The sequence below is a fragment of the Lissotriton helveticus genome, chromosome 1_2 (genome assembly GCF_964261635.1).
Source record: "Lissotriton helveticus chromosome 1_2, aLisHel1.1, whole genome shotgun sequence".
Lineage (NCBI taxonomy): Eukaryota > Metazoa > Chordata > Amphibia > Caudata > Salamandridae > Lissotriton > Lissotriton helveticus.
The window spans coordinates 296,639,945-296,649,812 of record NC_136058.1 but is presented as its reverse complement, the minus strand read 5'-3'; positions in this window follow the sequence as shown (position 1 = coordinate 296,649,812).

Here is a 9,868-nt window from a genome sequence, read left to right as displayed (position 1 = left end):
CGGCATGTCAAAGTGCCCAGGATGGGCTCCACGGGCCCCGGGCGTCCGGGGCTCCCTTTCCCAGGCCAACGGCATGCCAGAGTGCCCAGGACGGGCTCCACGAGTCCCGGGCGTCCGGGGCTCCCTTCCCCGGGACACCGGCTTGTCAGAGTGCCCATGACGGGCTCCACGGGTCCCGGGTATCTGGGACTCCCTTCCCCGGGCCAACGGCATGCCGGAGTTCCCAGGACAGGCTCCACGGGTCCCGGGCGTCCGGGGCTCCCTTCCCCGGTCCGACGGCTTGTCAGAGTGCCCAGGACGGGCTCCACGGTTCCCGGGCGTCCGGGGTTCCCTTCCCCGGGTCAGCGGCATGTCAGAGTGCCCAGGACGAGTTCCACGGGTCCCGGGCAGTCCTCCCCCGGGCGTCCAGGGCTCCCTTCCCCGGGCCGTCGGCAGGTCAGAGTGCCCAGGACGGGCTCCATGGGTCCCGGGCAGTCCTCCCCCCGGGCGTCCGGGGCTCCCTTCCCCGGGCCGACGGCAGGTCAGAGTGCCCAGGACGGGCTCCACGGGTCCCGGGCAGTCCTCCCCCCCGGGGGTCCGGCGCTCCCTTCTCCAGGCCGATGGCAGGTCAGAGTGACCAGGACGGGCTCCACGGGTCCCGGGCAGTCCTCTCCCGGGCGTACGTGGTTGTCCGACTGATTCGGGCAGATGTGCTTTTACGAACCTGATCGGAATCGGCCCAAATAATAATAATAATAATAATAATAATAATAATCCACATTTGTAAGGCGCACAATCACCCGTAAGGGTCTCTAGGCGCTAGGGGCCGTCGGGAAGATTAAGCAAGCTATTGCCCAGAGTCACATGGTGCTGGGCTAATCTGCCGGGGATCGAACCCTGATCTCTGGGATGCTCGAGGGTTACTACGCGCTCTACAAAAACCTTAAATAAAAAAATGTCCAGATTCCGGAGTCAGCCGCCCTAGCCGCGGCGCCAGCTATTTCCCAGAGTCACCTGGTGCTGGGCTAATCTGCCGCCGGTGCCGGGGATCGAACCGTGATCTCCAGATTCCGGAGTCAGCCTCCCTAGCCGCGGCGCCAGCTATTTCCCAGAGTCACGTGGTGCTGGGCTAATCTGCGGCCGGTGCCGGGGATCGAACCCTGATCTCTGGGATGCTCGAGGGTTACTACGCGCTCTACAAAAACCTTAAATAAAAAAATCTCCAGATTCCGGAGTCAGCCGCCCTAGCCGCGGCGCCAGCTATTTCCCAGAGTCACCTGGTGCTGGGCTAATCTGCCGCCGGTGCCGGGGATCGAACCGTGATCCCCAGATGGGGATATCCCAAAAATCTGGCATGGATACGGCCCGCCAGGACAGGTTTGGGCACCCCTGCTCTACATAGTGGGTAGAGCGGAGGCGGGAGCCGCAAGGAGCACCTCCCCCCCCACAGTGAGCTGCGCGGTGGAGGAAGCTGCAAGGAGCACACAGGTCTCATTGATAAGCTAATTATCTCCACACAAGAATGACAAAAAAAGAGAAAGAAAAAACCACTCAGGACCAAGAAAACGGCCACGCACAGCCACTACTCTAGTCTAAAGTACCACCCAGAATTTTAAAGATTGCAAGGATCGCAGTACACGACAAAAAGTCCTTTTTAAAGTCGCCACCGTGAGACCTCATAACCCAATTCTTATATAAACTTCCGCCCAATACAGAGAGCACTTCAGTCATGTTAGATCAACCAAGAGCCAAGATCAGCAACGGGTTGGATCAGAGTTCAGGGAGCTAGTCCTACCACAAGCTCCCTGCTACACAAGCACAAAGTGCAAACATAGGGAGCACAAGCATTGAAAGACGACGTTCTCAATCCTGCTTGGGCCGGGACGCTCATCTGGAAAGAAACACAGACATACAAGCGACCCAGTAGGTGACAGCACTGCATTAACTCACAGAAACCCAGAGCAAGTAGTGACTGCCCAAATACACTGCCAGGAACAACCTAATCTTCTCTTTCCCGTGCAGACACCGTCGTGGATACTTATAGGATCCGGTCTAACAAAAACAGGTGTGTCAGAGCGGCTGCAAAACTCGAGCACACTGGAGCTGACCCAAAATCTCTTCAGAAGCTCTAACGACAACCGGCGCACTCCCTCCCCCACACCAAGCTCTCAAAGTCAGAATCTTTACAAAAGTAGTGCCATTCACGATCTAGGAGCATCCCCATCCGGGGAAACAGTTCAAAACATGGCCAGGTCACTGCTCTGGCAATCGAAGAAAATTGAGTTACAAATCGATCTTTATCCAACATTGCGCAACGACTAGTGGAGCTGAACAACAAGGTGGACTTCTTAGAGAACAAGCTTAGCAAGATCCAGAATAACAGCATCTGCACCTGTTCGTGCGCAGCCCTCATGGACACATGGGCAACACTGCCAGAAATCCTTAAAGGTTTGGTAGACTCATTAAAAATTCAAACAGGAAGCAAGATGGGCCCAAGGAATAAGAGCAGCTCTTCACCTGCTTTAAACCCAGAAAGCCCTCTGGGTATCGCAGCTGGAGGCAACACGGGTAACCCGACAACAAAACCAGAGACACAAGAACCTTTGGTATCTACCAAACCTTTCAGTAGTCCATCCAGCTGTAATTCCAGCAATAGAATCTCTTCCCCAGGGTGGCAAATTGAGGGTAACAACTCCAACCAGAAAAGGAAGGAGAAACCTCTTTCAAGGAGGGCTAAGAAAAAATTAAAGAAACAGGAAAATATAGCCAAGGCATCAAAAAAACGTGCTCTCCTATTACAAACACACACTCAAAATTCACAAATCATTATAGAGAAAAGAAATCTCTTCCTGATTTTCACAAAAAATCATGTTTCAAATAACGCAACATGCATAGCACCAGCCGCTTCGGGCACCACAAAAGAGAGGGATTGCCCCACACAGCCAAACTCCCACATGGAGGTCTGTCATAGTCCAACCGGCCCGGTAACAACAGCACAACCACCTCAGGTACTAAACATCAAGAAGGCAGAGCAAAGAAAACCAGAGGGTTCAGTTAAGGATCCAGGACCCGATATCAGGGTCAACATACTTAAGGGACACATAGCCCCGGGCCGGCAGAAAATCAGCGATCAAGCAGCGCAGCCATTCCAAAGTCCGGCCCAGCAATCAGAACCATGCCAATGGACTCCTGGCTCTAGTCATAACATAAGTATTCTGGAAGGAGACCAAAATAAACAGCATGAAGCAAATCAAGTTAGCAAAACAACGCACAAGTTGTTTCTCACCCCAGATATTTAATCAAAGGTCAACACAATATTTTAAACAGGGGCAATTTACTCAGACTCTTTAGCATATCCCGCCCCTCACGGAAATACAGTCAAACTACCTAGTCTGGGTTAAGTTTCTGAGCCTAACTAGTGACTCTCATGGTGAATCAACCTCGATAGGGTTGAGTCGCCATGCCCAGGTGGGTCTCACAACAGATGAAATAGCAACAATGGTTGATTGGGGCATCGATAGCATTCCCCATACCCGAGAAATACCCACATATATTAGCAGTAACTTCGCCAACAAAGGAGGTTTATTCGATGTTAAGGGGGACTGCAGGCAATCAACCAGGGAAAAGCTCAGCCATGGAACCAAGACTTTATAACACCTACACGATAATAAGCTCACTTGAGCAAAGGGCAGTCTACTACACTGAGCCAAAGCACAGCGCAACGCAAAGCACGCTGAACGGTCCTGGAGGCTTGTTCCCTCGACGGCACATCTAATAGTAAAAATGCAGCCAGCTACCCGAACATGAATAGAAGAGCAGGGAACAACACTCATCTGTCCATCATATCGTGGAACGTTGCAGGGTTAAAAAGACTGCTTAGCTGCAAAGTAGCATGCACGTATCTCCGAGCAAATGACATTCTGTGCCTACAAAAGACGTAGGCCACCGAACCCCTAATTCTCCCAGGCTTTTACGATATTCACACCGCAGCAATAAAAAGCAACATCTTCGGGAGAGCAGCAGACGGGCTCTCAATTTTGATCAATCATGCCCGTAAAATAGAGGTAAAATCACTAGCAACTAATTCCCCCAACCTGCAAGCAGCACTGATCGGCGGATTTAAAAGCAACAAAATTTCAATCCGACTGTTGATAATTAATCGTTATATAAACCCTGCCACACTGCAAAAAAAGCAAGCACAAAAAACACTAACTATAAAAATGGACCGCCTTATAAATAAATATGCCTCACATCTTCCAATCATTGTAGGGGACATGAATACAAGGGACTTGGGATATGGTACAAGGGAACCCCCAACCACAACAGAATCGGCGCCTCTTCAACAGCTTCTTTTTGAGCATAACATGGTTTCCGCCCACTCCTCCATGAAAACAGTGGACCCTCTTTGGCTTCCCTTGCCCGCCTTCAGGGACAAGTCAACAATCGATTACATCTTTATCTCCGAAAACTTGCTAACACACTTTAATGACTTTGATGTGGGAAACAGGGACGAGAGTGATCACAGGCCATTGAGGGTCACCCTTGATCTAAATGAGAAATCCGCAAAACACCTCAGAACATTGGGTACCTCAACAGGTGAAGAGCACCATGAAGTATTGAATAGAATAAAATGGTCCACAAAACTAAGTCCAGTACTCTTGGAGTGGGTCACACACAAAGAGCAGTGCCAGACAGATAGAAGGTTGGCATCCCCCTTGGAGCTCTGGAAGGAACTACTTGAGGAACTAAAAACCGCACTAGGACAGGTCACTGGCAGCCCCAAAGCTCAGGTCTGCCATCCACAAAACCTCTCATTACAACCAAACTCTAGGGCCTTAGAGCAAACCAAGCGGAGTCTCTCAAAGATCTTGAAGGTGAAAAGAAAAGGAGCCACAAATCACCACACGTTGGAAATAAAAGCGCTTCGCAGGGAACACAGGAAGAAAATATGGGAAATTCGAACAAAGAAAATCGAGGCTGAAAATATTTAACCTTCTCAAAGAAAAGGGTCCCATCAGACTCTGGAGACATATAAGACAACTGAGCCACACCGGTCAGAGCAAAGAAAACGGGGTGGCAGCCTCCGAGTGGGTTAAATATGTAAAGCTACTGTACACAACAGACCAGAATAAGATGGATACCCAAGAACAACAAATCCCTCCAGCAACCGAGGAAGAGGACAAAATACCAGTTATCACCACGGTAGAGATAACCAACCTGATTAAGAAAATGAGGTGCGCCTGGTCCTAATGGAGTGCCAGCGGCAGTATTCAAAGTGTCACATGGATTCTGGGCGGATCAGCTAACCCCACTCTTTAAGTATGCCTTTGAAACTTCCACCGTTCCATCATCGTGGAAAGGCTCAATACTTTTCTCGATTCATAAAAATGGGGACCACACAAAACCCAAAAATTATCAGCTTGTGGCTCTTCTAGATATAGAAGCAAAGGCATACACCAGAGTGTTGCTGAAGGAACTAGAAACGTGGGCAAAGGATCACAACATTCTCCCATTCTTCCAAACTGGATTTAGACCTCAATGCTCCACTATAGATAACATCCTAGCACTGGGTCATCTGTCCCTACGTGCAACTCATGCCTCTTAACCACCTTTGTTTTACTGCTTCGTAGATTATAGCACAGCTTTTGACCGAGTGGATCGTGGCAAGTTATGGAGAAATCTAACCAACTGGGGCATGCCTCAAAAGTTGTTAAAGGCTATAACTGCTCTATAGGAAGGGACCTGGTGCATATTAAAACCAGCCAAACAACTAAGGTACCAACTAATAACGGCCTCAAACAAGGGTGCGTCCTTGCCCCTTTACTTTTTAACATCTACACATCCGACTTGGGACAAGCCCTGGAGGGGGCAAATCTAGTCATTCCAAATTTGGGGAAAGTGCGGCTCCAAATCCTCCAATATGCAGACGATCTTGTAATCTTGGACCACACTAGACAGGTCTACAGAAAGCCTTCGAAGCGCTACACAGATTCAACCAAATGAATAATCTACTGGTTAATCAGGAGAAGACCAAGATACTTATCTTTGGGAAGTACCATCGAAAGAAGACAGCACAATGGCGCCTAGGTGACCTGCAAATTAGATCTTGTAAAAGCTATAACTATTTGGGTCTCAGGCTAACTGAAGGGGCAAAACCATCAGCTCATTTGAAATATTTAATAAGCAAGGGGGCCGAAATCATCTGCAGCCTGAGAAGTCTAAACCGAAGACTACACAGTCCGTCCACTGAACCCATCCTGAAAGTCCTAAAAGCAAAAGTAGTGCCCTCAGTCAACTACGACCACTTAACCTTTCCTGGCGCCCTTACTAAGTTTTTCATGAGTCACCAAATCTCGGTATACAAGAAAGTATTAGGTGTCTCACGACAGGCCAGGAGCGCCAGAGTAAGGATGGAGCTGGGTCTTATTCGCCCAGACATTACCTGTTTTGGGGACACTCTAAAATACTATATTAGTACCCTGCGAGCTCCAGCAGCAGCCTTGAAAGCGCAAATTAAAACAATTTTTGAAGAAAGTGGATCCCCATGGCATGTGCAATTGACAGTGGCCACAAAATTGTTAGAAATTGAGGTGCAAAACCTGGATAATTCAAACATTCCAGTAGCTGCATGGAAAAGAGCCATGAACAGACAGGTCAAGAATATATCACACGCAAGAGACCTGTAAAGCTTACATCACCAACTAAATCTCTCTTCACTGGACACCTCCTACATAGTGGGAAAACCACAGCCTTATCTCTAGCAAGCACTAACTGTCCCAACCAATGTTCCCTCTAATTTTTTTCCTCTGTGTGCGGCCGTGGAGGGTCTCTGTGCGCTGCAACCATGGCTATGTGCGCCAGGAACCGAACCTCGCGTGTCTGCGGTGCCAAATGCCACTCATTTTTGGTTCTCTCCTGCCCTCTGTCCCACTCGTTTTAGGTGCCCTCCTGCCCCCTATCCCACTCGTTTTTGGTGCCCTTCTGCCCTCTGCCCCACTCGTTTTTGTTGCCCTCCTGCCCTCTGTCCCACTCGTTTTTTGTGCCCTAATGCCCTCTGTCCCACTCGATTTTTGTGCCCTTCTGCCCTCTGTCCCATCGTTTTTAGGTCGAGCGACCTATCTCAATGCGCATGCGCATTGAGAGCGGGAGCTCGATATAAAGGGGCTTAAACGGAGGTTTAACTAGCTGGCGATTTGGTGCTGTGCCCGTGAAATGCTCGTGCACAGCATCAAATCGCCAGCCATCTGCCATCTGTTCCCCAGCAGCTCCGCCCCACAAGCTTCCCCAGCGTGCGCTCTGGCTCAGCCGAGCCGCACTCCTCCCACACCTCTCACACACAAGTTTCTTGCCCACAGATTTATTTCTCTTGTTTTCACCAAACCGGTTCTCATTATCAATGGAAGCAGCAATTATTAAGGTACGGTTGGTTAATTGCACTCGGCATAAGAGCGTTTGAGACTTGTGTTTTGTACTCACTGAAACTATTATGATTTGTACACTGTAATAAGGAGAATAGACATATACTACATACACGACTTCCATTAATGTGGAATTTACATCGTTTGATTACGCCTTTTGCTCAACACAGTGGAAGGTAGATACTCACTTTGAGTTTTAATGATTACATGCACATTTACGCATCTTAAATAACCGTGTTCTTCACGCAGTTGAGAGCTTCTTACACAAACCAGTTACAGGGAGGTTCCCATCACATGGGTTTGCGTGGACACGGAGACTTTTGTTGTACTTTTGTCATTTACCATAGAGGGCTTAGTGCGCCTTTGGTTAGCATACTTAACTCTCCTCCCCTCGCGACGCTCTTCCCGCAAACCATCTGTTCCCCAGCCGCCTGCCTGCCTGCCTTACCACATCAAAGGCAGCCCAGCCTCCCTCCCACAAGATTCTCAGCGTGCGCTCTGACTCAGGCCGGCACATCTCCTCCCCTAATTATTCACTGCATGGCCTGCTACAGAGCGCACGCTGGGAGAAGCTTGTGGTAGGAAGGCTGCCGCCGTGTATATCCTTTTCCTCTCCTTGCCCCTTTCTCATTATGTCTGACTTGTTAAATGATTGTCCTATATTCATAGCATTATTCCCAACACTCAGGATTTTGTCACTGTAAACAAGATTTGGACATTATAGTTAATACAACTCAAATACCTTTAAAACAAACCTGAACTGTGCTCTGCTTAGCTTGTTAGTCTCTTGAGGCCGGTTTAAAATGAGTTTGTCAGTGCAAAGAAAACACGCTGCTGGCAAACGTTCCCTTCACAAACGGACTTTTGATGACTTCTGTGTAGAATGTTCAAAATAAATGTTGCGCCTTTACACCTCCATCCCACTCGTCTTATTCCTCCTAAAAGCACTTAATTAAAAAAAAAAGTGCAAATGTGTCTAGCTTCAACTTTCTTAATAACTCAACTGACAACATAACTCCAGTATGCAAACAACCTATAACCCCACCACATCCACCACCACATCCACCAACACTTTAACCACACCCACCACCACCACATCCACCACACCCATCACCACTACATCCACCACCCCATCCACCACCACCACCACCCCATCCACCACCACTGCATCCACCATCACCACTGCATCCACCACCACCACATCCACCACATCCACCACCACATCCACCACCACATCCACCATCACCTGCACATCCACCATGACATCCACCGCCACATCCACCACATCCACTGCATCCACCACCACCGCATCCACCACCACCACATCCACCACCACCACATCCACCGCATCCACCACCACATCCACCATCACCACCACCTCCACACCCACCATGACATCCACATCCACCACCACATCCACATACACCGCATCCACCACCACCACATCCACCACATCCACATCCACCGCATCCACCACCACATCCACCACATCCACCACATCCACCACCACATCCAACACTTCCACCACCACCGCATCCACCACCGCATCCACCACCACCACATCCACCACCACATCCACACCCACCACCACATCCACCACCACATCCACCACCACTTCCACCACCACCGCATCCACCACCACCACCGCATCCACCACCGCATCCACCACCACCACATCCACCACCACCACCGCATCCACCAACACCACATCCACCACCACCGCATCCACCACCACCACATACAGCACCACCACATACACCACCACCACATACACCACCACCACATACACCACCACCACATACACCACCACCACATACACCACCACATCCACCACCACATCCACATCCACCACCACTTTCACCACACCCACCACCACCACATCCACCACCCCATCCACCACTACATCCACCACCCCATCCACCACCACCACTGCATTCACCACCACCAACACCCCATCCACCACCACCACTGCATCAACCACCACCACCGCATCCACCACCACCACCACATCCACTGCATCCACCACCACCACATCCACCACCACATCCACCACCACCACATCCACCACCACCACCACCACTTCCACCACCACCACCACATCCACCACATCCGCCACCACATCTAACACGTCCACCACCACTTCCACCACCGCATCCACCACCACCGCATCCACCACCACCACATCCACCACCACATCCACCAACACTTTAACCACACCCACCACACCCACCACCACTACATCCACCACCCCATCCACCACCACCCCATCCACCACCACCACATCCACCACCACTGCATCCACCACCACCACTGCATCCACCACCACCACCGCATCCACCACCACCACATCCACCGCATCCACCACCACATCCACCATCCCCACCACATCCACCACCACATCCACCACCACATCCACCATCACCACCACATCCACCACCACATCCACCACCACATCCACCACCACATCCACC